The 24,951-nt window shown below is 40.1% G+C and overlaps 1 protein-coding gene across 1 annotated transcript in view; it reads left to right on the top strand.

Moving 5' to 3' along the window:
- Positions 1-24,951, top strand: part of DPP10 (dipeptidyl peptidase like 10) — a 228,481-nt gene that overhangs the window by 714 nt on the left and 202,816 nt on the right. The window lies entirely within an intron of this gene.

Raw genomic sequence — 24,951 nt, 5'->3', positions numbered from 1 at the left:
TGTGATGGGAGGGGGGGGGATTGGCGGGCAATGGCTGGGGGAAGGAGGTAAGGTGGGTGGGGTGGGAAAGGGAGCCATGGCCTGGAGGGGAGGAAGGGAACCTGCGTGCATCTCCCTCTTTGGCAGGCAAAGTACTAAAGGGAGCCCTGTTTTTGGATGCATCTAATAACAGTACAACCCACTGACCTTTATGGGGCAGAGAAGATTTGGTGGGGGTGGGGGTGCAGTCAAAGGGAAACAGAAGGCTTTTGGCTTAGATGGAGAGAAGGGAAAAGATGCAGAGGTCTGAAGACAAGAGTCCAGTGTTGTGCTCCTCTTTTGAAAAGACTATCGGATGAAGTAATAGGTGTGTGCAAGAGAGAGAGATTATATTACTGTTGGAGATGTACAGGTGCAGAGGGGAAGAGAAGGCACAGCACTAGGAAATTCAGGGAGATGAGGAAGAATGCAGACCATCATACTGAGAGCCTTCTGTTGTCATCCTAAGGAATGTTTGCTGTTTTCTGTCTTTGGTTGTGGGCTTCTTTTTCTCCGCAAGACAGCAGATAGAAAATGTGCAGGCTTTTTATAGATGCGTTGTGTTTACATCAATTAATGGCTCTCAGAAGAGGCTGCCAGCTATCAGGTCACTGGTTAATAGTGGCATTCTAGAGAGGAGAAAAGGCTGGCTGGTGTTACCAGAGATGGTGCTGTGCTCTCAGCATAGACACAAGGAATCTGTGAAATTCTCTCTGCTTGTCAGTTACTCTGTTGCCAGAAGCAGGGATGAAAGGAGTGAAATAAACTGGTGTGTGTAGAGAGAGATTTGGGAGTGATGCAGAAACTTGTGCCAGCCCAATACCCCACAACAAGAAACAGAAGGAAAATGTTATTGATTCTCTAGAGCTCCGTTTGGGGTTTTCATCATTGCTGCTTGTCCTTTGCTCCCGGTTAACACTTGCAAAAGTATTCCCTACCATGCTACAGAGATAGTGGTTTTTGTTTTTTGTTTACTAAACAAAGCATTTACAAAGTATTCAGTTGTCAAAACTGTACAGTACTTCAAATCATGACTTCAAACTTATACATATTTATCTCTCCCCCCCCCCCGCTTTTCTGGGACCCTTTGTGTTTGTATTAGTAAATCTTACTGCCTGGAGCACTAAGATGTCTCTACCATTTTTAAGGTGGAAAGGAGCAATTTGGAGCAATTTGCTTCTGAACTGTAAAGTGTGGTCAAGATGGGAATGCCTGTTTACAGATATATCCTTTCAGTATTCACATAAGTCTTAGGTTTCATTACAGTAAGCAGCTGTATCTTATAGTAGCTCACGAATCACAGAAGCTGTTTCATTAGCTCTCAATTTTCCTGTGAGTTCTCCATGCACACACACACACCACTTCTTTTCATTAACCCGTGACACTACCTGGAAAGGCATTGAAGAGTTTGAGAAAGTGGAAGGAAGAGGGGAGCTAAGCAGAACATATTGGAGATTGACATAGGCACATCTGCTCTAAGCCATGTATGGCTAATAATGACAAGTACAATTAATGTTTTTCACAAAACATATTTCAACTCGCAATAAGATTTGCCCCCCCCCCATTGCCTCTGTGAAAACTATTGGACAAGATTTATATCTCTCTATCTCTCTCTATAACATTTATTACATATCCAGTATGTTTTATAATGCCAATTATCTCAGTAGAAGATCCTGCACTGACTACCTGTGTAGTTTCTTTTCTGAATTATTCACAAAAAGGTAATGCCCAAGTTAGATTTTTAAGTGTGGCCCTCAATCTCCAATTACATGGCATTGTTTTCTGAAACACTAAACTTAATTAGTAAGTTGCAGCTTTGTTGTGAGAAGTCTTTTAATGTTCTGAGTAAAATCGATGCATTAATTAAACTTGTTTGGGAGAGGATGGTTGGGTTATTTCAATCAGTATTTAATGCTTATGTGGAGGACAGATTCATGTGGCTTTTTGAAATTTTACAGAGTTCTGTATTGAATAAAGTATTACTATTTTTGTTCCTTGTAATTAATTTAATTGGGTTTGCAGCCTGTCCTGCTAAAATCTCATCTTACTCACTACTGTCCTTGCATTGCTATGTTGGTCACACTTCCATTTTTCAAGCTAAGCAGCTGTCACTTTTACCTAGGCCATGTAGTGACTAATGCCTAGCTGTGGCAGCATTCGAACACAGTATCTCAATGCAATGTGAAGGGCTGTAGTTCATAGTACAGCATTTGCAAAAGGTCCAAGCTTCAATCTCTGGTTGGGCTGGAGGAGGGACTCCTGCTTGAATCCCTGGAGAACCACTGCTGGTGAGTGTCAAATAAGATTGAACAATGGTCTGACTTGGTATAAGGCAGCTGCCTATGTTTCTTGTTCCTGTATAACGTGCATATAACTTTCAGCTTCTGCAGATCAGTAAACACTCACAACTTGATTCCAGTTACTATTCTGCTGGTAAATCCATATATAAACATAGCATTACTGCTACTGCTTTCTTCTGTATTACGGTAGATAGAAATAGGGAGGAAGAACAGTATTCACACTGAAATAACCTGCCTAGTTGGTGATATTATTCAGAAAGGTGAAATTGCAAGCAGAATGGTTGAGTTCCTCAAAGGAGTATCTCCCAGGGCTGTGTAGGAGCCAACTCCCTTTGCCCTCCTAATTAAATAATTGAGGGGACTGCCCCCGCCCAGTAGATGGGCATTGCCATTAAAATAGTGTGTGCATGCCATGTCATGTGATTGCTTATGCAGGGTGGGGCTTAAAACATAAGGTATGTTTCCCCCTGTGAAAGTAATGGCAGCTTTATTGTGTGCACACTTTAGACTAGAAAAATGGTTAGGCAAGAGAGGTTTAAACACCCCTTCCCTATTGCTCTCCAAAGTATCCAAATAGAACTTTTTGCTCTTGACACATTTAGAAAACAATAGTTTACACCTCTCATGGAAAATACAGACAAGAATAACTAAAACGATTAAATGACTCGGACACCCAAGTGTAAAGTGATTTGAGATTTTACTTGGGAGCAGGGAAGATGACGGGTTTAGCTAGAAACTTGTAGTGATTCATATGATTATCAATGGTAGAGAGAAACTTTCTTGCTCTCACGGGAGCATGAGAACGTGGAATCACTTAGGTACAAATGATCAGATGTGACACAAATTATTGGATGTGACAGAAGGAGCTATGTGATTACATCTCCTGAAAAGAAAAATACAGGCAATTCTGTATTATTGATTGTATCAGTGGAGTGGGCAGTTTGGATCAGGGCAATGGCACTGGGATTGGTTTAATCTTCCTATACACCATTTTCTTGGTTCAGTCCCAAATACTACTTGTTTCCCCTTGGAGCAAAACATAAAGGTACAGGCATGACTCTTGACTTGATCCACCAAGTTAGAGCTATACAAACAGACAGGTTCTCCCTTCTGCATTTCAAATTCACCCCAGGGCTCAAGAAAATTTCTTGGTTTTATTTAGACACGTGATACAATCCTTCCCCAGGTTGTTCCAATTCCCATATATTTGGGGTTCACGAAATTACTCCCTTCTCTCATACTATGCAAGGCATTACAGAAGATGAGGTATGTGCTCACTTCCTATCTAGTAAACTCCTGCTCAGAGTGATAGTGGGATAAGTGGAGTTGGTGAAGATGAAGGATGTGCACACTCATGCCTCCTTTTCCTGAAATGGCACACACAGATGTGCTGGCAGGGAGGGAAGTTGGCAAGAATGGCATCTGTTTTGTTCTCTAAATATCCCTTCACATTTCAGTGCTATAACCATGTGGAATAACTACTCACATATATTTCCTTCAAAATCCAAGTTTGCTATGACTATGAAGAACAGAGAGGCAAAACTATGGAACCCCAGCAGGGATTTATCCTTTCATCTGTTAAGAATATAAGAAAAATGGGAAAAAAATCATAGGGAAAAGAAATCACAAACCGTTGAGGCTCCTGAAATATACTTGCAGGTCACTGTCAAACTCAACTGTTTGTTTTTAGCCATCTGCAGACGTGGCTCAAGCAAATGCAAGATTTTCTGAAAAACCATAAGAGCAGGAAAGCATGGCTATTGTCCTCTCCTCTCCCCCACCCTCAAATGAAAGCTGAGGTTCCTAGGATACCACATTCCATGCCAGATTTAAGACTAAAAAGATACAGAGAATGCATGTTGAGGTGTGTGTGTGTGTGACAGAAATGCTGAAAACTGAAGAAAACGCCAATTTTCTGTCCCCCAATACACCCACACTCTGCCAATACATCCTAGATGTCACAATAATATTTCACATACACAAAAAGTCAGCTCATCCTGTTTTATATCTCCAACTTTAACTGAATTCTTTAAAAAAATCTATAAAATACCTAAATGCTTCTTTCTGAACCGAAATTAACCTTCCTCAAATCTGCTTGAAGAATTCATCAAATGGCATTTATCCGCCTGTCACTTGTAGCAACTTTCCACAATATATCAAACAATAGCCCCTAATGAGCATAAGAGAAACTACAGCCATTCAATATAATGTACCCATGTGGGGTGCTAGTTGATGAATGCTTCTATTTTGCCACAGATGAGAATACTCACATAATCCCTACAGGTATGAACACTGTGAGAGACTAGTTTGTTTACAAAAAAGCAGTTAAGCGGACCATCTTGTAGAGGTTATTACTGTTTATGCAAACTATCTGAAGATTAAAAATAAACAAGCATTCAGTTCATTGATACGAGTGATCTATTATAATGGATCCTAACGATAATATCAACTTTGCATACATTTTATACATTTTTAGGCAGATTTCCATAGTATGTGAAATATACCTTGTATGTTCTTTGGGCATAGGATTCATTCATAACTCAAGGCTTTCCCTTCCTTCCTTCCTTCCTTCCTTCCTTCCTTCCTTCCTATTTCTCTTTTTCTCTCCCCCCCCTCCTTCCCTCCACACACACACACAGTAATTTGTTGTTTACAAATATTATATTTTTTTTCTTTTTTACTATTCTATCCTGTATTTCTTTCTTCACAGAACCAAAAGAGGCATATGCAAACAACAAATTGCTGTATGTCTTTCCGTAGGAGGAATTTAGTGTAGTGCTAAGCATATAGCTCTATCAGCACATTTCTGCTTGCCTGATGGAATGGTTTGTCCTCTCCTCCCTCCCATATGCTGTTTTAGGGGTTCTCCCCAACTATCCGTCATGCTTATACTAGCAGAAGTCTTTGCATGGGCTTCCTCGGAGAAGGCTTGTTAGTTGAATCCTGCCTACTGGATGAGGGTTCTCTCCTATGCCCCAATGCTTTGTGCTAGTTTCACACTAAAATGATACCCAGCTTGTTATTACCTTCATGCACTTGTAGTCAAGAACCTCATAGACAGTCCCACTGCCGTTGTGCTTGCTATTCAAGTGAACAATTTACTAGGTTGAAATGCACTGGATAGCCTGGATATGTCATCAGGCTTCATCAAGTCTGCAACTTCCATGATTCCAGAGGCATAATGCCATCCCATGACACTCATAATAATTGCCCTTGCAAGCAGGCCCAAGGGGGCAGGTAGGATAAACTACATGAACAAAAACCTCATGTCAGAGAACTTACTCCTACAAAATAATTGCATGCAATGAACCAAAAATCTTTTAACAGTGTTCAGAACTTTAGATAACCTTTTCTACTTGGTTCAATAATCCTTTCACAACTGAATCAAAATAAATTATGTAAGAACGCCATTTCTATGGGACTTGTGGGATGAAGAATTCCAGTGTTCAGATAAGTATTCAGTTTTACACCAGTACAACTTCACAACCTGTGACAACCTACCTAGACTGTTTGGAGTAGTACTGTACAGCTAAACTAAGACTTGTCACCAACAGCTACCATTGTGGGATGATATCAACTGGTATTAAGCAAAACTATTGCTCAACACAGAATATGCATAAATAAGTAGAGAACTAGGTGAGGATATGATAGGGGCAGATCTAGAATGTTTTTCCTATATTCTATATCATATAGTGGCTCCATCCTCTCACTCTCTGCTGTCACAGTTACAACTAAGTTGAAAGGTTTCTGGTTGGCTCAAAGGTTTCTTTTTTTTGCCACAAATTTCATAGCAGTAGCATTCATCCCAGCGGTGCCCATTCTCCAGACAATTGGAAACTGCAGCTGTAATTCCCATTAACCTTAATGCTGTGTGTTTACAGCTGTGCATTGAATTATGGTTGGATAGGTTTGTGTGACAAAGGTTTAAATCCATTCATAAACCATTTCTCAGTCACAATCCAAGGGCATTTCAAAAGACATTCACAACAAGTTACACTGGTTTAAATCCAGAGTAATGCTTCTACAAATGGAAGGGGATATGAACCAGCGAACACTCCTGCACATTGAAGCAGAAGGGGATGCAATTTCTGCCAGTCTCCCCTTCCCCTACAGACTTTTGCACTGTTCTGGAGGAGCTTCCAATCCTTTAGAACACATTTTCAGGTGGGTATGTGGGCGTTTAGGGGAGCAAAAAATCCCTTTCCTTCTTAAATACATACAAACATAAGAAGAGCTCTGCTAGATCTAAATTTGAATCTTAACCTTAATTATTATCTTTGCTTTGTTCATCAATATACCAACACTTTATATTGTTTCATTAGTAACCTAAGAGGAAAAATAACTACCGTATTACTTAATCTAAACACAACCACAAGGGCTCCTGATTAGGTGTTTGGCTATGTGTGTTGATTGTTATGTTAATTCCGTTCTATCTTGTTTCCCCTTTGTTATTGTTTTAGTTTAAACCAATTCACAAACCAAGACCATTAATGCATTGACCACTATGCATGTATCATAGACATTGCTGCAATTTTTTTGTGCTATTTTTGTGATATACAAATGACGTGTGAAAACTTTTTCTATTTTTTGTACCAGTTATTATCCCTTACCTACCCCTATGATCCTCATTTATAAAACTCAATAAAAGGTTTTCAAAAAGAAAAAAGAGCTCTGGTAGATTTGACCAGAGGCCTATTTATATATAACACATCTATTAAATGCCCCCTGCAAACATGCACACAAAAATCTCAAAAATATTAATTAATCTTATTTAATAAGATTGTATCTAAGAACCTATTTTGTATTATTCACTAGGAATTAATATTAAGCTGCTTGGTAACACAGAAACTTGACATTTTATAATATGTACTTGATGCTGAGGGTTGTTGTTGTTGTTGTTGTTGTTGTTGCTGGTGCTGCTGTTTGCTTCTTAGCAAGCCTGCATGATTGAATACCGCATGTACCACTTTGCCTGATTCAATACTTTCACTACTGTGTGTAACAATTCAGCTTGGTTAACAATTGCCTTAGGAGCTGTTTTTATGTGCTTGGCTTGATTCTATTTTATATTTGCATATGCTTGAAACAAGAAGCAATATTCCAGTACATAAGCAAAACTGTATTTGCATTCCTCCCTCCCACCCACCCACTGTATTCTCTATCTCACTGGATATTTCACTAGTAATATTACTCGGCTTTATATAAAATATTGGTTTTTAAAAATAGGTTGTAATTTGTGATATAGCCATAGGTTGTGAAAATAAATAGTAGTAGTCAAAACATTTTTATTTAGAAGGACAAATCCTGATATTGTGGTTACATTTCCTACCAAAGGTGATTTTCTGTTCTAGAAACCTAAATGTTAAAACTTTGTATTTCTTAATTCAAGTCTATGAATCACAGCTTGCTAGGACTTTTAAATATGTGAACAAGTTCTTCCATTAATCGTGTTACTACAAGAATAGAAGTAGACCCGCCAGCTTTAAAGAACTGAAATGAAATATTAAAAACATTCATAGATCAAATGAATGTTTTAATAGCTCCTTCTGCCATAAATCATGTATTTCTTGACAAATGACTGTATATTTTCAGACACATTTTAGAGTCTTAAAAGTTTAAAGGTTAATGGGTAACAGCGTAAAAAAGCATAGGTTGTCAAAATGCAATTAGGATTCAAAGGTCACCTGAATCATCTAGTCTAATATCTCCAGAGTTCAGTGGTAGAGCATCTGCTTGGAACGCAGGAGGTCCAAGATTCCATCTGCAGCAGGGAGAAGCTCATGCCTGAAATCTTGGGAGAACTGCTGCTGGTCACATTAGTCAGTACTAAGCTGAGCTAGATGGACTTATGGTTTAACTCTGTATAAGACAGCTTCCTATGTTCGTATATGGGTATGAGGAATGTGGGTGGCACTATGGTCTAAACCACTGAACCTCCTGGGCTTGCTGATTGGAAGGTTGGGAGTTCAAATCCCCGTGACGGGGTGAGCTCCCGTTGCTCTGTCCCAGCTCTTGCCAACCTAGCAGTTTGAAAGCACGTAATTGCAAGTAGATAAATCGTTACCACTGTGGCGGGAAGGTAAACGGTCTTTCCATGCGCTCTGGCACTCATCACGGTCCTCCATGCTCCAGTAGCGATTTAGTCATGCTGGCCACATGACTCCCACATGGCTCCCTCGGCCTGAAAGCAAGATGAGCGCTTAACTGTCCAGGGGTCCTTTACATTTACCCTTTACCTATATGGGTAGGATTAATCATGGATGATGTATAAATATTCTACCTTTCCCCTCTGCAACATGGCTGCTAACCATCTGTTTGGCTTCTCATCACAGCCCTTTTCTGGCAAAAGATACACCCTACTAATTTCTATAAAACAAACAAGGCAAATAAAATAAATTTCCTTATATACTTAGAGCTTATATCTGGATGCCTGTGGGATTTTAGTTCAGAGATTTTAGTTCAGAGATTTTTGTCTAACTTTCTGTGTGCTTGATTATTCAGTGCAACATGCCTAAGGATGTGTGGCAGAAGTTGCTGATGTACAAGGTGAAACGATGTTTATACTGATAAAGGATGGCATCCAACGGATATCTGCTGACAGAAAGCATCTGTCATAGGAATGGGGGAGTGAGACAATTTTTGGTGATTTCCCCCATGCATTTCCCTTGCATTCCCCCTAATTTGCCTCCCTAATTTGGGGGTGAGAAGTAATCACTGAAAACTGTCTCACTCCCCCCTTCCTATGACAGGTTCATTCCATTAGCGGAACACACACCATTGGCTATCACTCCCCAAATAATAATATGGAGCATTGAAGTAGTATCTCAAAGGTATGTACAGCTTGCTTGTGTACATTGTTGTTGACAAGAAAGTGTATTGAAAATTCTAATTCTTCTTATTCTCCCTTCACAAAAATAACCCCTTGCCTGATTTTTTATAACTCAGACAAAAACATGTACAGTATCATAATATATGCTGGGTATTATGAAAAATTACTACTGTGTAGTAGGCAATGATTCTTCACATCTTCAAGCTAAATGTGCTAGTGGTGAATATCCCAATAATGACTAACAGAAGAGGATATGCTGATAAGTTAGCAGAGAAGTGGTTGGATAGCTTACCAGTTAGTATTTGTGCCTGGTAAAGCATTCATGGTACCATGTTGTCCTTGTTCCAGATTTATGCAACATAGGTAGAAACTCTCACAAAATGTGCAAATAATTTTTTTGCAGTGGCAAACCTGGTTTTTATTAAAGCTACAATATACAGGGTGACTTTATTGAGTTTTGTGCTTTTGATACTTGGTTGGTTTGCGGTGCCTTTTTGGGCTTTGGTCCTTGCCCATGAATTTTTGACCCTTCATTTGCCTACAATTGCCTTCTTTCTCCCAAAAGAAAATTTCAACCCAACTTGCCTAGTCAAAATGCAAAGGAAATAATATGTTATTCTTTTGCTTCCAGCAAATTGGTTTCTGTTCCTCTGTCAGTGCTATGCAGAAAGACTCTGCAGAATGAAAGAATCTTTGTGTGTGTGTGTGTGAGAGAGAGAGAGAGAGGGGGGGGGCAGACTGTGATGGAGGGGAATCATAAAAGGGGCGCTGCATTTCTTTCTTCAGGTTAAATATAAACAATAGCAATTAACAATGATCATGTGGTGAGTTGAGTCCGAAGGCAAGAGGACGAGCTCCCGCCGCGGACTCACCTATATGGGGAAGCCACGCCCTCCCGGTGCGCCCTGATTGGACGCACCGCAGGCGTGCCGCGGCAGGAGAACGTCCAATGGGCTGGGGGGAATGCTAACCATTCCCCTCCCACACGTGAAGGCCACGTGTGCCCACAACATCTCCTCCCTTCGAGCCGGGAAGAGATTTTACTTGATAAGCCCCATTGAACTGAGTAGGGCTTGATTCAGAGTAAATATTCATTGGACTGTACTGTAAATTTAACATACACTCATAATGAATCTGCTGCAGGGAAATAAACATAAGCAATATGTAGACTTTTATAGAATATTGTTGTTTTAAATCCCTAAGGTACTGTTGTTTTGAGTCAAATGTTTAGAAAGATAACAGTCATATTTATATTTGGTATTCAGGTTTTGCTTTTCATTAGTCGTATCTAATGGGAGAGTTCTCTTTTACACTGTTGCAGCACATCCAACTTTTATATCTCCCTCTTAAAGTTTGTTTCATATATTGTAGTTACACTGAAGGAGTCGCACCACGGCGCCAGGGCCCAGGGCATGCTTAAGATGGCCCTGATTCAACATTTAAATTTTGAATACCATATTGGTGACCAGGGCTTTTTTTCAATGGGAACACAGTTCTGGCACCTCTCAGATGGGCTTCATTGCCATCTGAAGGCAGCCCTGTTTAGGGAAGCTTTTCATGTTTAATAGATTATTGCATTTTTATGTTCTGTTGGAAGCCGCCCAGATTGGCTGGGTTAATAATAATAATAATAATAATAATAATAATAATAATAGAACAAGGGAGGCATTCATGGTGAGTTCCAGCTTTTCCTTTTCTAGAAACATAGCACTGTTGGTGACCACATACTTTTTTAAAGTGGAGAAGAAAATTCAAAATACATAACAATACTTACCAATTGAAGCTCATGGTAACCAGCTCTCGAATGAAATTTGTCACAATTCTATATTTCATGTTCAAATAACAGCTATTTTAATGAGCCTACAAAAGATGCAACATACACTTGAATACTAAGTTATCATGCTTATTAATATTAACACTATTTCCACCCAGTTTGTATATCTGTACTAAGCAGAAAATGTATTGGAATAAGCTGCCCTATGAGACCATGATTGGATTGAAACTACAGTCAGAACCCTGTAGCCACTCAATTATGCATTGTAAACTCTATTTCCCAACTCTATGATGTTGGGAAAGATTGAGGGCACTAGGAGAAGGGGACGACAGAGGACAAGATGGTTGGACAGTGTTCTCGAAGCTACGAACATGAGTTTGACCAAACTACGGGAGGCAGTGGAAGACAGGAGTGCCTGGCGTGCTATGGTCCATGGGGTCACGAAGAGTCGGACACGACTAAACGACTAAACAACAACAAACTCTATTCTGTTTTCCAAATTATTAGACTACAATTCTGCTTTGCTGGAAGGTTCAGCATGGGTCTCGGTGGAGCTGCCTTCCTGCCCTCCACTATCAGATTGTGAGACACACTTTCCAATGGCTACATACATAGAACATTGGTCATTCCTTACATAACAGGGATTGCTTATAATACATCTTATATACAGTTGTCACTCTGCTCTCAGGTCACAAAATGTTCCTGCTCCAGAACAGCCATGGATATGCTAAGAAGAAAGGTGTCCTCCACTGATCATAGTGCTCCCCCTTCAGTATACCCGAAGGAGTGTCTCCACCCCCATCATTCTGCCTAAACACTGAGGTCCAGCTCCGAAGGCCTTCTGGCAGTTCCCTCACTGCGAAAACTGAAGCTACAGGGAACTTGGCAGAGGGCCTTCTCGGTAGTAGCGCCTGCCCTGTGGAACGCCCTCCCAGCAGATGTTACTGTTTAGGAAAGTTGTTAGTGTTTGATGTTTTATTGCTTATTATTATTATTATTATTATTCTGTTGTGAGCCGCCTAGAGTGGCTGGGGAAACCCAGCCAAATGGGCAGGTTATAAATAATAAATTATTTCTATTACTATTACTCATAGTATTTTTCAATAAAAATATATCCAGCTATTTTATCCACCATGTGAATCCCTATGCATACTGTATTACTTTGAATTGTTGTAACTGGACTATATATACACAATTTAAACAGTGCCAGAGCTATAAAATATGCAAACAGAGGAGTAGACCAGTTTATTGATCAGTTGGTAAAAGATGAATCCCTCCCCCCACAATGGAACACTGGTCTTATTTTTAAAAGATTTATTGAAGTTTGTATTATTACTTAAAATACTCATAAGGCAGAAGTAGTATTGTAAATCACAATGCAATTCCTTTTGAAAAGAAAGTGCACGCCAGACAAAACTGAAGAATAATGTTCTCACTGCACATAATCCATTCACTAGAAGTATATGTGTAAGATTTATTTGTAGCCACTGTATTATGTATATACAGTGTATATAACATTAACTTGTATGTTTAAAATCTAATCAGTTTAAATACAGTAGAGTTTAGCCACAAGCACTTGGCAGGGATGTTTCTCACCTCCCATATAACATGTCAAGTTTCTTATTTAGGGAAAGTTGAACCAGTTTTAAGTGTGTAATTTACTGCAGCTTTTAAGCATTGCTGACTTGAGTTGCCAACACATGGCACATCTTTTTATTTTATTTACCCCCAAGTTCAATAAAAAATGTGTGCTTGCCATGGTAACCTAGTATCTTAACAGCACATGTGCCAAGATAACAAACACCTTGTGAAAAAAACACATGGAAAGCAATATATCATGTCAACATGGGAACATTTTTCAGCATGTAAAAGAAAAAAAAATCCTTCCTTCCATAGTGTTATTTTCCCAGAGGTTTAGTGTAATTTCTGTTACGCTTTCACATTTTGTGGATGTATATAAAATCACACCTTCCCTCAGATTTACAGTACAACATTTCAAACCCAGGTACTAAAATTGTCAATAATGTGGGGAATACCTTAATTGTTCTCTTACTGCTTCCATAATAATTGAAAAGTAGCTATAGGTTCACTATAAAGGTACACATTTTGACTGTTTGTTCTGTCCTTAGCCAAATCTTCTTCAACAAATATTTACGGGAGTGGTTGAGTAGGAAGGAAAAGCTGTTTCATATTAAATGTAGTGTAGCATTTACATCCAAGGAACAATTAGTTTAACACTCTATCCATTGCCCTACAGAGGCTTTCTCTGGGTCCATCCAAGTTAGAAGATTCATGCATTATTTTTTTGGCTTGTCTAGATCAGGCATAGGCAAATTCAGCCCTCCAGAAGTTTTGGGACTACAACTCCCATCATCCCTGACAACTGGTCCTGTTAGCTAGGGATGATGAGAGTTGTAGTCCCAAAACATCTGGAGGGCTGAGTTTGCCTATGCCTGGTCTAGATCTTCCACACATAGTGGTTCTGAAACAATTCCACTTTGCACATGTGTCACTCCATTATGCCCTTCATTGGCTTTCTCCCACAAAACAATTCAGGAGGCAGCCTAAGCCAAATTACACCAATGCTGCAAAAAACCCCACCCACATCAAGTCCTGCTAATCCTTATCCAGAAACACAGCTTCCCTTTATGGTCAAGTTCCTTGGATAATCCTTCCTGGATGTACCTGCTGCAGTCATCTCTTGATGGCTGCATAACTCTCTCTAATCAGATAATTTAGCCTTTGTTACAACTACCTTAGTGTGGGAAATATAATAAAATCCCTCTTGTAGATATTGTGGGAGGTGCCTCGCCTTTCTTTTCCATTTTCTCATTTGCACAGAAACTATAGCAATGCTTGGAAGGTTTGGGAGCATTGGAGCAAATTATTTGCATACAGAACGTCCCTAGAATTTCCAGGTAGTCCTGGGAAAGAATAGCTACCTGAAATGTTGGAAAGTAAGATGGACCAACAGTCTGTATATGTTCACTTTCCCATGTTCCTGTATCTCATTTTATTAAATGGAGCTGTGAACAAGCTTTTTCCCTGTGCATGCCTTTTCTTCACACATCAAGTTGCCACACTGAACTCCTTCACTCCTCCCTTCACTACACACTGTGGTTAAACCAGGAAGGATTTAATTAAACATAGTTTTCTATTTTGTCCAAAGACATTTATGCTAAAATAATTTTGTTAGCCTTTAATGTGCCACAAAACTCTTCCTTGTTTAAATTGGAATGTTTCGTATTATCCCCCCCATGGAGGGGGCAAGATTTTGATCTCAATGTTGGTAGTTTTAATATATCCTGAGCTCCCAAAAGGCAATGATTTAGAACTGTGAGTACATTAGGAATAAAATTTTTGGTTTGGTTTTTTAATCCATTCTTTTTTTAGGTAATCTGATGATGTGCTGTCAGACGGAATGATGTGCACAGAAGATTCTTTTGAATAAAATATTTTTAACTGAAGCTGTATTAAAATAATATTTATTGTTAAGATTTTGGATTTGGCCCACAGATCTAATCTAAAAGGATGTTGCCTGTAAGTTTTGCTAAACTTTTTGATATGAATTATTCAGCAAGTGGGTTTTTTTTTATAAAAAAAGTTTTAAAAACTAATTATAACTTTGGATGTTCCATTCTTTTATGAATGCTTATTAGAATGGATGTTGATTAAACTGTGATGAAGGAAAATTCATTCAGAAACAGCTGACAATATTACCCTGTTAATGATTGATGAAGCATCTTTGAGAATTGCTCGTCGTATAGAACTTTGGATGTTTATATTCGAATACAGTTTTCCATAGTGGCTGTAAGCCTGGAGACAGTAGGAAAATGGAAATATAATCTAGAAAAGCCTTCAGTGAGTACTTACTTACTGACGAACATTTCTCCTTCTGTTAAATAGATCAATGGAAGTGTGTGTTAAAGATACTTAGCTTTGTCATTAATGAATTAATATTACAGAACTCATGTTCTCCATGGCAGAGAAGCAGTTCACAACAGAAGACTTCTATGTTAAGGGGAATAATGCATCATAAATAACACAGTTTGGCAACTGAAAATTTTAACGGCCATCTCACAGAATATCAAGATTTTATACACTTTGACATCATTCAGAATCCTAGCAAGTGGAATCCATTATTGTTTTTAGGTTATAGCCTTCAATAGCTGAACTTGTGATATATCCTTAACGATTTTGAAGTTGGTGGTGTCATTTTCTGATATAGTTTTGTTCATATGTGGTGCCTGATGACAGCTCTACAATCTGTGTCTCAGTATTTGCTTCCAATAAAATTTATATCCTAGTATAGTGGCACATGTGTGTGCATCACTTGCTAATTTGCCCACAGCTCAGCTCCCTAGCTGGCCAGGTGGGGCTCGCTAGCTCTGGGAGGACTTGCTTGATTCCTCTGCTTGAGTAGGCTTGGAGCAGGTGCCTCATCAGGTCCAGATGCTGCAATCAGCAGGCATAGTATAAAAGGGCAGCAGAGGGGGGGGGGTGTTGTGTCTGCTCAACTGCCTGTGTTGAAGGACCTCAGCTTGGATGCTCTGTGAGACTGTGCTTCGGTTTGGACTTTGGGCATGTGGCTTGTCCCTGGACTGACCTTGGACTTGGCATATTGACTTCCTGTCAGGTAGGCCAGGGCTTCATGACAATAATCAATATTAATGCTTCTCTTCTCTCTGCTTGTGGATCTTCATCTTTAAGCTGGACTTGGATAGCACAGTCTTTCAAAGAGAGGATACCTTCAAGCAGAGTACTGTACTGTTTTCTGACAGTAAAAAGGTAAAGGGGCCCCTGACTATCAGGTCCAGTCGTGTCCGACTCTGGGGTTGCAGCGCTCATCCTGCACTATAGGCTGAGAGAGCCGGTGTTTGTCCGCAAACAGCTTCCGGGTCATGTGGCCAGCATGACAAAGCTGCTTCTGGCGAACCAGAGCAGCGCACGGAAACGCCGTTTACCTTCCCGCCGGAGCGGTCCCTATTTATCTACTTGCACTTCGATGTGCTTTCGAACTGCTAGGTGGGCAGGAGCTGGGACCAAGCAATGGGAGCTCACCCCGTTGCAGGGATTCGAACCGGATTGTCTAAATTCTAAAATAAAGGATTATCCTCTGAAGAGTAGGATACATGGTCAGCTAACTATCATTTGACTATCCATTCAAATATGAATAAATGGCAGTGAATATTTAAATATATACTGAAGCCTATGTGATGCTTTTCTGCAAATTTTTCATTTGAGACTTTACTGACACGGACAAAATGACATCTGGAAAGCAATGCCCTCAGGCATTACCCAAGAAATCAATCTAATATTTTCCAGGATATCTTAAATTATGATAGCAGGGATTGTCACTAAATGAATCAAAGGTGGGGGATAAACTGTTCTGAGAGCTGGAGGATTTTCGCTTCATAAATTTTGAAGTGTGTTGCCTACACCTCCTTATTCAATCCAGTGGGAGCTGAGTGCTCAGAATTAATAGACTATCTTGACTAAATGGAAACCAGCAAACATGCTGGGATATGTACCATGGAGGCCAGATGTGCAGTGTTTGCCCCTCCTCACTGACTGCTCCTGATTAAAAGTTTGCAGATGTGTCTGTGTAATAATGCTCATAGGATATTGTGTCCAACAGTAGCAATACTCAGATTAGACCCATTGAAATTAATGGACATGACTAACTTAGATCCATTCATTTCAGTGGGCTTACTCTGAGCAAAGATTAGTTGGGTGCAAGCCAGAGTGTTATCCAAATAATAATAATTTCTTATTTATACCCTGCCCATCTGGCTGGGCTTCCCAAGCCACTCTGGGCGGCTTCCAACCGAATATTAAAAACAATACAGCATCAAACATTAAAAACTTCCCTAAACAGGGCCGCCTTCAGTTGTCTTTTAAAAGTAAAATAGTTGCTTATTGCCTTGACATCTGCTGGAAGGGCGTTCCACTACTTGACATCTGCTGGAAGGGGGTGCCACTACTGAGAAGGTCCTCTGTCTGGTTCCCTGTAACCTCACTTCTCGCAATGAGGGAACCGTCAGAAGGCCCCCAGCGCTGGATCTCAGTGTCCAGGCAGAACGATGGGGGTGGAGACGCTCCTTCAGGTATATAGGACTGAGGCCATTTAGGGCTTTAAAGGTCAGTACCAACAAATAAGTCATGCTGAGAGCAGACTCATTATAATGAATGGACGTAAGTAACAACAGGGTAGTTCTGCTTTGCAAGCAAGGTGAAGCAAACTGCTTCAAGTGGAACTGTGAGAGGAGGATATATGAAAGCAGGAACTGGTGTTTGTCTGCTGCAGAGAGGAGTAGGGCAGGGAAGAGATTTGAACTCTAGCAAGCAAAATGTATTGTGCCAGCACTGTGAAAACAACAGCAACAGTAATTATGTATTCCTTGTAATATTCTTTTTTTAAGGTGTTATAATCTCTTACATCAGGGTCTTGTTTTTTCCATCTGTGATGTGTTGTTCACAGAGCAGCTACACTGATATATTTGAAAACATGAAGCATTTTTGATGCTCAGGCATGAGGTGTTTTACAATTGCTAATGTTTACTCAAAAAGTGTGTGGGGGGGGGCAATCCTGTATTGCAGAATTGTAATCCTGCAACTGCAACTGTTAAGATTTATTTAAACCTTTCTGCTTCACTGTATGTCGTGGTAAATTCTGTAGGCGACAGTATTGATCCCACCCCGTCTTAGGAATAAGCAAAGCGTTCTGTTTATAGAATACTCTTGAGTTTGAAAAGATCCACTTTAAGAAAGATTGATTTTGGGGGTACGATAACATCTTTAATATAAAATTCTGTATTGGCTCATTTAATTAGAGTTCAGCTGAAATTACTAGTGCCATTCAGTTTTGTTGTTGGGCTTTTTAAAGTGGTGTCCATATTTCATCTCCCCCGCCCCTTTCCAAAACTCTGGCAACTTTTATGAAAAAGAGATTGGGAACACTGCATTTGACATCCTAGCAGTTTAAAATCGATTCTAATATTTTTTAACAGCATTTGGATAGATTTTGAAGCATTTTTAAGGTAGTTTCTTACACCTTGAAATGTCATCATTTGTTATGAAAGTCTAGTTTACAGAAACCAAAAAGTTCAGAATTGCATGAACCATTTATACACCAACTTGCTAACTAAAAATTCTTTCAGGGTGGCTTACATGTAAAAACATAAGTACATAAACTATAACTGAACAAATTAGCCCCCTTTAAAGTCCCAAAGAGCAATTCAGTTCACAAGTTCTATAATCAGTAGTAAAACTTCCCCACAGCTGAATAACATTGGCCTTCTAAAAGCCACCAGAAAAGTTTCCAAAAATTTTGGATATCAAAAGGTAATTAAAATAAAAAGCTCTCTCTCTTGAGCCTGCCAATTTCATTGACTCAGGTGGCAAGCAAACAAGGAGGGTTTCTTTTGTAGATCTTAGAATAAAGGCAGGAAAATATAGGTGCAGGTGGACCTTCAGGTAACTCAAATCCAAATCATTTAGGGCAGGCTTCCTCAACCTCGGCCCTCCATGTTTCGAGACTACAATTCCCATCATCCCCAACCACTGGACCTGCTAGCTAGGGATCATGGGAGTTGTAGGCGAAAAACATCTGGAGGGCTGAGTTTGAGGAAGCCTGATTTAGGGTTTAAACCAGAAGCATATTAGTAGCTGCTGCCATTGCCTTATTCTTGAACACAAAACTTACAAAATGTGGAAGTTCAAAATGTTGCCACTAATAAGTGCTAATGTCTGCAATATTTCAGTGTAAACTTCAAGCTATAACTTCAAGCTATTTGTCTTTGAGTGTCATACACTACCTGCATGGTAAGGATTGTCGGTTGTTCCTTCTAGTGACAGGATTCACGTGTCTGTGGTGCCACTCAGAGGGTCCCTGACCTTTGAGCAGGAAGATGCTTGTGGGTACAGGGGGCTGTTGCTGGAAAGGACTAAAAATCCCTCAGTGGATCCTGGCCACTGGGCCCTTTCTTGAGATTATTTTGCACAGTAATAGACTGTGGTCCTCCATTTATTGAGCAGACAATTGTTATTAATTAATCTTAGCTCTGTTACCTATTATTTAAATCCACTGCTGTTGTTTGCAAGGATAAAGAAGAGGGAAGCAAGCAATGGCTCTTGGTTTTGTTCTCTACTCTGCCAGACACACTACCAGTACTTTTAGGGCTGGTAGCGCAAATGAGCTACTTGGCAGGTTTCCACTAGCACTTAGCTGAGATTCAGGAAGGTGTTTCTTTTCTTAACTCTTTCACCATATGTAAAAAACAGAACAAGAAATAAAACCTTTTCCACTTGTCTGGGTTGACTTTGGTCTCAGCAAAGATGTCACCTATGTATGCCATGTTACTTTCCAAAAGAAGGATCTTTGTATTGTAGTGTTTAGTCATGTGCAGGTAAGAACTAGAATGAAGGTATTGTAATAGCCTTGCTGTATGACATTAATGGAAAATAAAGCTGCCTGCAACAAAATGATTGGTCCAGTTGATATGTTTTTGCTCTGTATATCCCTCAGTTCAGAGTAAGGGCAGTGTGAATGCTTAATTTGCTGTCATCAGGTAGGTCATCAGGTAGGCATCATGACATCATCATATCATGTGATCTCTAATTGGCTGGGATCACACAGTGCAGAAGTTCTTTAAAATGCCAAAGCAACACTATAAACAGTCGTTAAAAATACATTATGATTAAAATGGAAATGGAAAAAAATGCCAGTTAGGTATGGGATAGTCCCAACATTGGTGAATGGGTGATAAATAAAATGTCAAAAATAAATAGTATTTTTAATAGCCTGAAAACTGATAGTGGCTGAAAACTCTGTAGAACACTAGCTTTTGTGCCAATTGGCACTCTTTCTGAAACTGTTTTAATTACTGATTAAAATGTTCAAGACAAATTGTTAGCAATGTTTCTTAGAATTCCTGATCCCCTCTCCCTCAGGGCTTTGTGTATGTGTATAATTTTATTATTTCCCCACAGAACTGCCTTCTGTTCCTTTCCAACAGCTTATAAGGCATTGCCGAACACATTATCTATAACTCTGTTATGCTGTATTTTAGCTGTTATGGTATAGTATAGTTGAGCTCACAGCTATAGTAATTTTGAGGCTTTGGGGAAGAAATGAAGAGAGATATAAATTGCAATTCTCCTTGAAACATGAGCTGCAGGGTTGACACCTTTTTCTTACTGATTTAATCAAATTGAAATGGCAAGGTAGTGGTATTCAGAAACTCATTCAACCTTCTGTGAAACTTTCAGGATATTTTCCCTCTGAGGGTTGACTGAGGAAGCTTGCAGTAGCTCCTTTAGAGCAGAATCAAGAGTGCTGGTTTTAAGTATAAATCCTTAAACAGTTTGAGCCCAGGATACTAAATGGATTTCCTTTTCCACATTAACATGCTTGGATGTTAAGATATTCCTTGGAGGTCCTTCTTTGGCTTACAAGCTGTTGGATAAAAACAGAAAATATGTGTTATGGAATATGTGGAAGATTGTGTTATGTGTTATGTGAGAAAGTGGCATTCAACAGATTACCTCTTTGATGCTTCATTCAGGGGCTATATACAATCCTGAACATGTTTAGTTAATATTAATCCTTCTAACATGTACTCTTTAAGGAGTTGATTTTATTTAGGAATGTGTTATGTCATTAGGAGGAGCTGTGGGCTTCTGGTAAGGCTCAGACTCAGAGTGTGAGAAAGTACAGTAATTAGGGTGGTGGGATCCCCTAATGGGCCATCAAGATAAAGTGAGCTATCGCCTTTGGCCACCAGCCAGCCCTTTGAAGTCCCATGTTGGTTTTGCAGTCAACAGCTAGGAGAGTAGAAAACTCTAGTGATGTCATTATAAGATGCTGAAAATAGTACATAAGCTCCAGTAGTGTCCCTGTATAGTTTCAGATCCTGTCCACAAGGTTATCTTCTTGCCACAAGGTTCTTTTTGGATTCAGGTAAGCAATAAAGGGAACACCAAGCTGGTTAACTGAGTGTTGTATCTTTACCTATTGTTTGCCTTACCTGAAAATAAATCTGTTAAAGTAACCAGCTTGGTGCTCCCTTCCACCTACCTGAATCCAAGAAGCATTGCTTGCTCCTTGGCAAGACAACAAGCAAATTCTGAAAAAACTGTTCGTGCTTATTTTTTTTTAAGTGTACACGTTAACAATGTACAGAAAATGTCTGCTTTGGAAACATTTATTTGATCTCTCTAGGCTGTTCTTAACACTGCATGTCTTTGATGTTTCTCTGCATACTAAGTGGTCTTGTGACAGGAATTCTTTTTGTTCATCAATTGCAGCCATTAGGGGGCTTGATGCAGGTAGGGCTACCTTTGCTACCTATGGCAGATAGATTCATGAGCAAACTGATGCTTATTCTCAATACAATTGGAAAACCAGGCATCTAGGAGTCTGTGAATATTTGTTTGGCTGATGATATCAAATCACTGGCTCTTAAGTGACAAGATGCACCCAGTTTTGTAGATTGTTCCACAGGAACAGACCTCTAGAGACACAAAGCGTATCTTTGCAGATGTGACGAAATGCATCAGAGAAGTATAATTGTGTAGTTGACAGTAAGCAATTGCATTTCTTCACAAACTTTAGAAATAAAACATTGTTCTAAAATTTAACTTGCAAATCGTTTAAGCTTGGGTTCTGACACCCAGTCAGAGTCTGTACATCTGTTAAAATGAAGTTGTTATGAGTACATTTCTCCTTCAAACACTGGATACACTCAAAGGAGAATTTGTACTGATTCAGCCTGTACTACCTGCCAGAACATCAACTTGAAGACTTGGAGCACAGCTGCTTTTTCTTCTCTGCCCCCAATCTCCCCAGAGAATAAATGAGGGAGGAATGGAAAGAAAGCTGCAAAATCAAGAAGATGCATCTGTCAGGCTTTTGTCTGTATTTGTGCTATTATTGCATTAGTTTCAGAAAACAATGATGTGCAATCTCTTTGCTGTTGGCAGACTGAGCACATTATTTTCAAATGTAGTACAGTACTGTCCCCCCACCCACCCAAGGTTCACACAACAGTGATTGATTTGGCTCACAATAAGGCATAAGCAATAATAAGCATGAAGATGTTGTATAACACCCCATTCAGCATGTTCAGGAGGGCTGTGGAAGTCAATTGTTTTGTCAACCCTGTTCTCTGGATCCAGCCTACAAAGTTTTAAGTAGGGAAGGAAGGCAATAATAACCTGGTACAATGTCTTCCAATTTTCTGTGATGTATATGTATTGTTGTTTAGTCGTTTAGTCGTGTCCGACTCTTCGTGACCCCATGGACCATAGCACGCCAGGCACTCCTGTCTTGCACTGCCTCCCGCAGTTTGGTCAAACTCATGTTTGTAGCTTTGAGAACACTGTCCAACCACCTTGTCCTCTGTCGTCCCCTTCTCCTAGTGCCCTCAATCTTTCCCAACATCAGGGTCTTTTCCAAGGATTCTTCTCTTCTCATGAGGTGGCCAAAGTATTGGAGCCTCAGCTTCACGATCTGTCCTTCCAGGGAGCACTCAGGGCTGATTTCCTTAAGAATGGATAGGTTTGATCTTCTTGCAGTCCATGGGACTCTCAAGAGTCTCCTCCAGCACCATAATTCAAAAGCACCAATTCTTCGGCGATCAGCCTTCTTTATGGTCCAGCTCTCACTTCCATACATCGCTACTGGGAAAACCATAGCTTTAACTATACGTTTGTCAACTATAGGTTTGTCATTGCTTTTCTCCCAAGAAGCAGGCGTCTTTTAATTTCGTGACTGCTGTCACCATCTGCAGTGATCAAGGAGCCCAAGAAAGTAAAATCTCTCACTGCCTCCATTTCTTCCCCTTCTATCTGCCAGGAGGTGATGGGACCAGTGGCCATGATCTTGGTTTTTTTGATGTTGAGCTTCAGACCACATTTTGCGCTCTCCTCTTTCACCCTCATTAAAAGGTTCTTTAATTCCTCCTCACTTTCTGCCATCAAGGTTGTGTCATCTGCATATCTGAGGTTGTTGATATTTCTTCCGGCAATCTTAATTCCGGCTTGGGATTCATCTAGTCCAGCCTTTCGCAGATGTATATGTAGTATAGTCTTAACCCAACTCGGTGCTGCCAGATGTTTTGGACTATAACACCCATCAGCCTCAGCTTGTCAGCTGTGGTTGATGCGAATTGCAGTCTAACACTTCTTGAAGGCACCAGGTTGAGGAAGGTTGGTTAATAGACATAGTGATACTTTTAATAGACAGTTGGGAGAGAGCGAAGATGCACCCATATTCAATTTCAGATATCAGCCAGATGGGCGGGGTATAAATAATAAATTATTATTATTATTATGATTATATTATCCTTTGTGAGCATCTGCTTAGCAAGAGTTTTGCATGGAGATAGTTGTAGCGGCGTACAGTTGTCCAGGTATATTGTGGACAATTTCATATAACAAGTCTGGGGAATTCAAACCACTGCAGTTTTAATACCTACTATAATGATTGAAAAGAATGCATAAATGTTTAACTTTTTGATGGCAATACCTAACACATATCATAACATCATTCTCCAAGTCATACTGCACCCAGAAGGGGCCCTATTTCTAACAGGTTATTCCTACAGTCTCAACTCTTATCGAAAACTTTACATGTTCTGTTACATGAAACATTTACTACCACCTGAATAAGAAGGGGAACAGGGCTGATTTGGGTTACCGGTATATTCTCACATCCCCGAGTCAGACTGAGCCATTAAAGGCAACTTTAATGTCCTGCAATCCCATTTGATTCCCTTTGTGTATTAAATAACCCCTCCTAGCTCCTGGTTGAATCTGTCATTTAAAATGTGGAATTAAGTGGCAAAATACATTTTAGTACAGTACTATAATCTTAGATAATGGCCTGGTTTACATGGCATGGCAAGCCCAACTATGGCTTACTGGGACTGTCTGAATGTGTGAGCCCTGGAGGGGAGTTCTTAGTCTGTTTGCTTCTCCTGGTATTTTTATTCCTACACTGCACTGGTTTGGCTTAGCAAATTGTCTGAATCTGGGTACATAGTTAATCCCCCTGCTTGCTAAATGCAAACTGTAGCCAAATTCCTAGCTACATCACATATTTACTCAGCGGCGTCGCTAGCCTTCTGGCTGTCTGGGGGCGGGGCGTCCGCGCATCATGATGCATGCATCATGATGCACGCGCAGTGAAGCGCACACGCAGGAGGCCTACGCACAAGCCGTGGAGTGAGGCAGTTTCACTCGCATCGGGGCTTAAGTCCTCGATGGCGGCGGCCGCGTCTTGTGGTGGCGGCCGTTGGAGGTGGTCAGCCCCGTCCAGCCTTCTGCCCCCCCGCCTAGCCTGCTGCCAGGGGCGGCACGCCCCCACAGCCCCCATCTTAATACACCACTGTATTTACTGAGGAGATAGATATTTTCAATAGTTCATGTTACAATGTCATTGAGTTCCATTAGCAGTATACATATCTCTTCAGAGGTGAAACTCAGAGTTCAATAGAGCTTAATCGCAGGAAACTGGGTTTAGGATTGTAGCCAAGCATGCTAACTATTTAATACATCTTAGATTTTTTTTCTTTATCACTACATTGTTGTGCTGCTATAATTTATTTTTTAAAAAACCTTATATTTATGGATATTCCTGTCCTTGTACTTTTGTTGAGCCTTTGTTTTTCAAACACTGAATCAGGATATGATGGGGGAAATGGGACTAAGTTAGTGCATGGCAGTGCTGGGAATCTGAAATGCTCAGTAAGAGTTGCTTCTGTGATAAAGCTTAATTAAAATGGATGAAGCAAGAGCATGTTGAACTCTGTCAGATATCCTGGCACAGACCTGCTTATTTCTCAGCAGCATGCTAGAAATCAGGCAACAAGTTCCAAAGTTTCTTTGATGTCAGTATCTACCTGTCTCGGGTCTGAGGAAAAAATCATGGTCTGGAACATAACTTTTCCATAAGCATTGTTGCTAAGCCCTTTAGCACAGCTGCCTTCTCTGTGTGGATTCTATTTTAAAAATCTTAAATTCAGTCC

Source organism: Zootoca vivipara, chromosome 1 (assembly GCF_963506605.1).
Source record: "Zootoca vivipara chromosome 1, rZooViv1.1, whole genome shotgun sequence".
Classification (NCBI taxonomy): Eukaryota; Metazoa; Chordata; class Lepidosauria; order Squamata; family Lacertidae; genus Zootoca; species Zootoca vivipara.
This window is presented reverse-complemented; position numbering and strand designations above follow the sequence as displayed.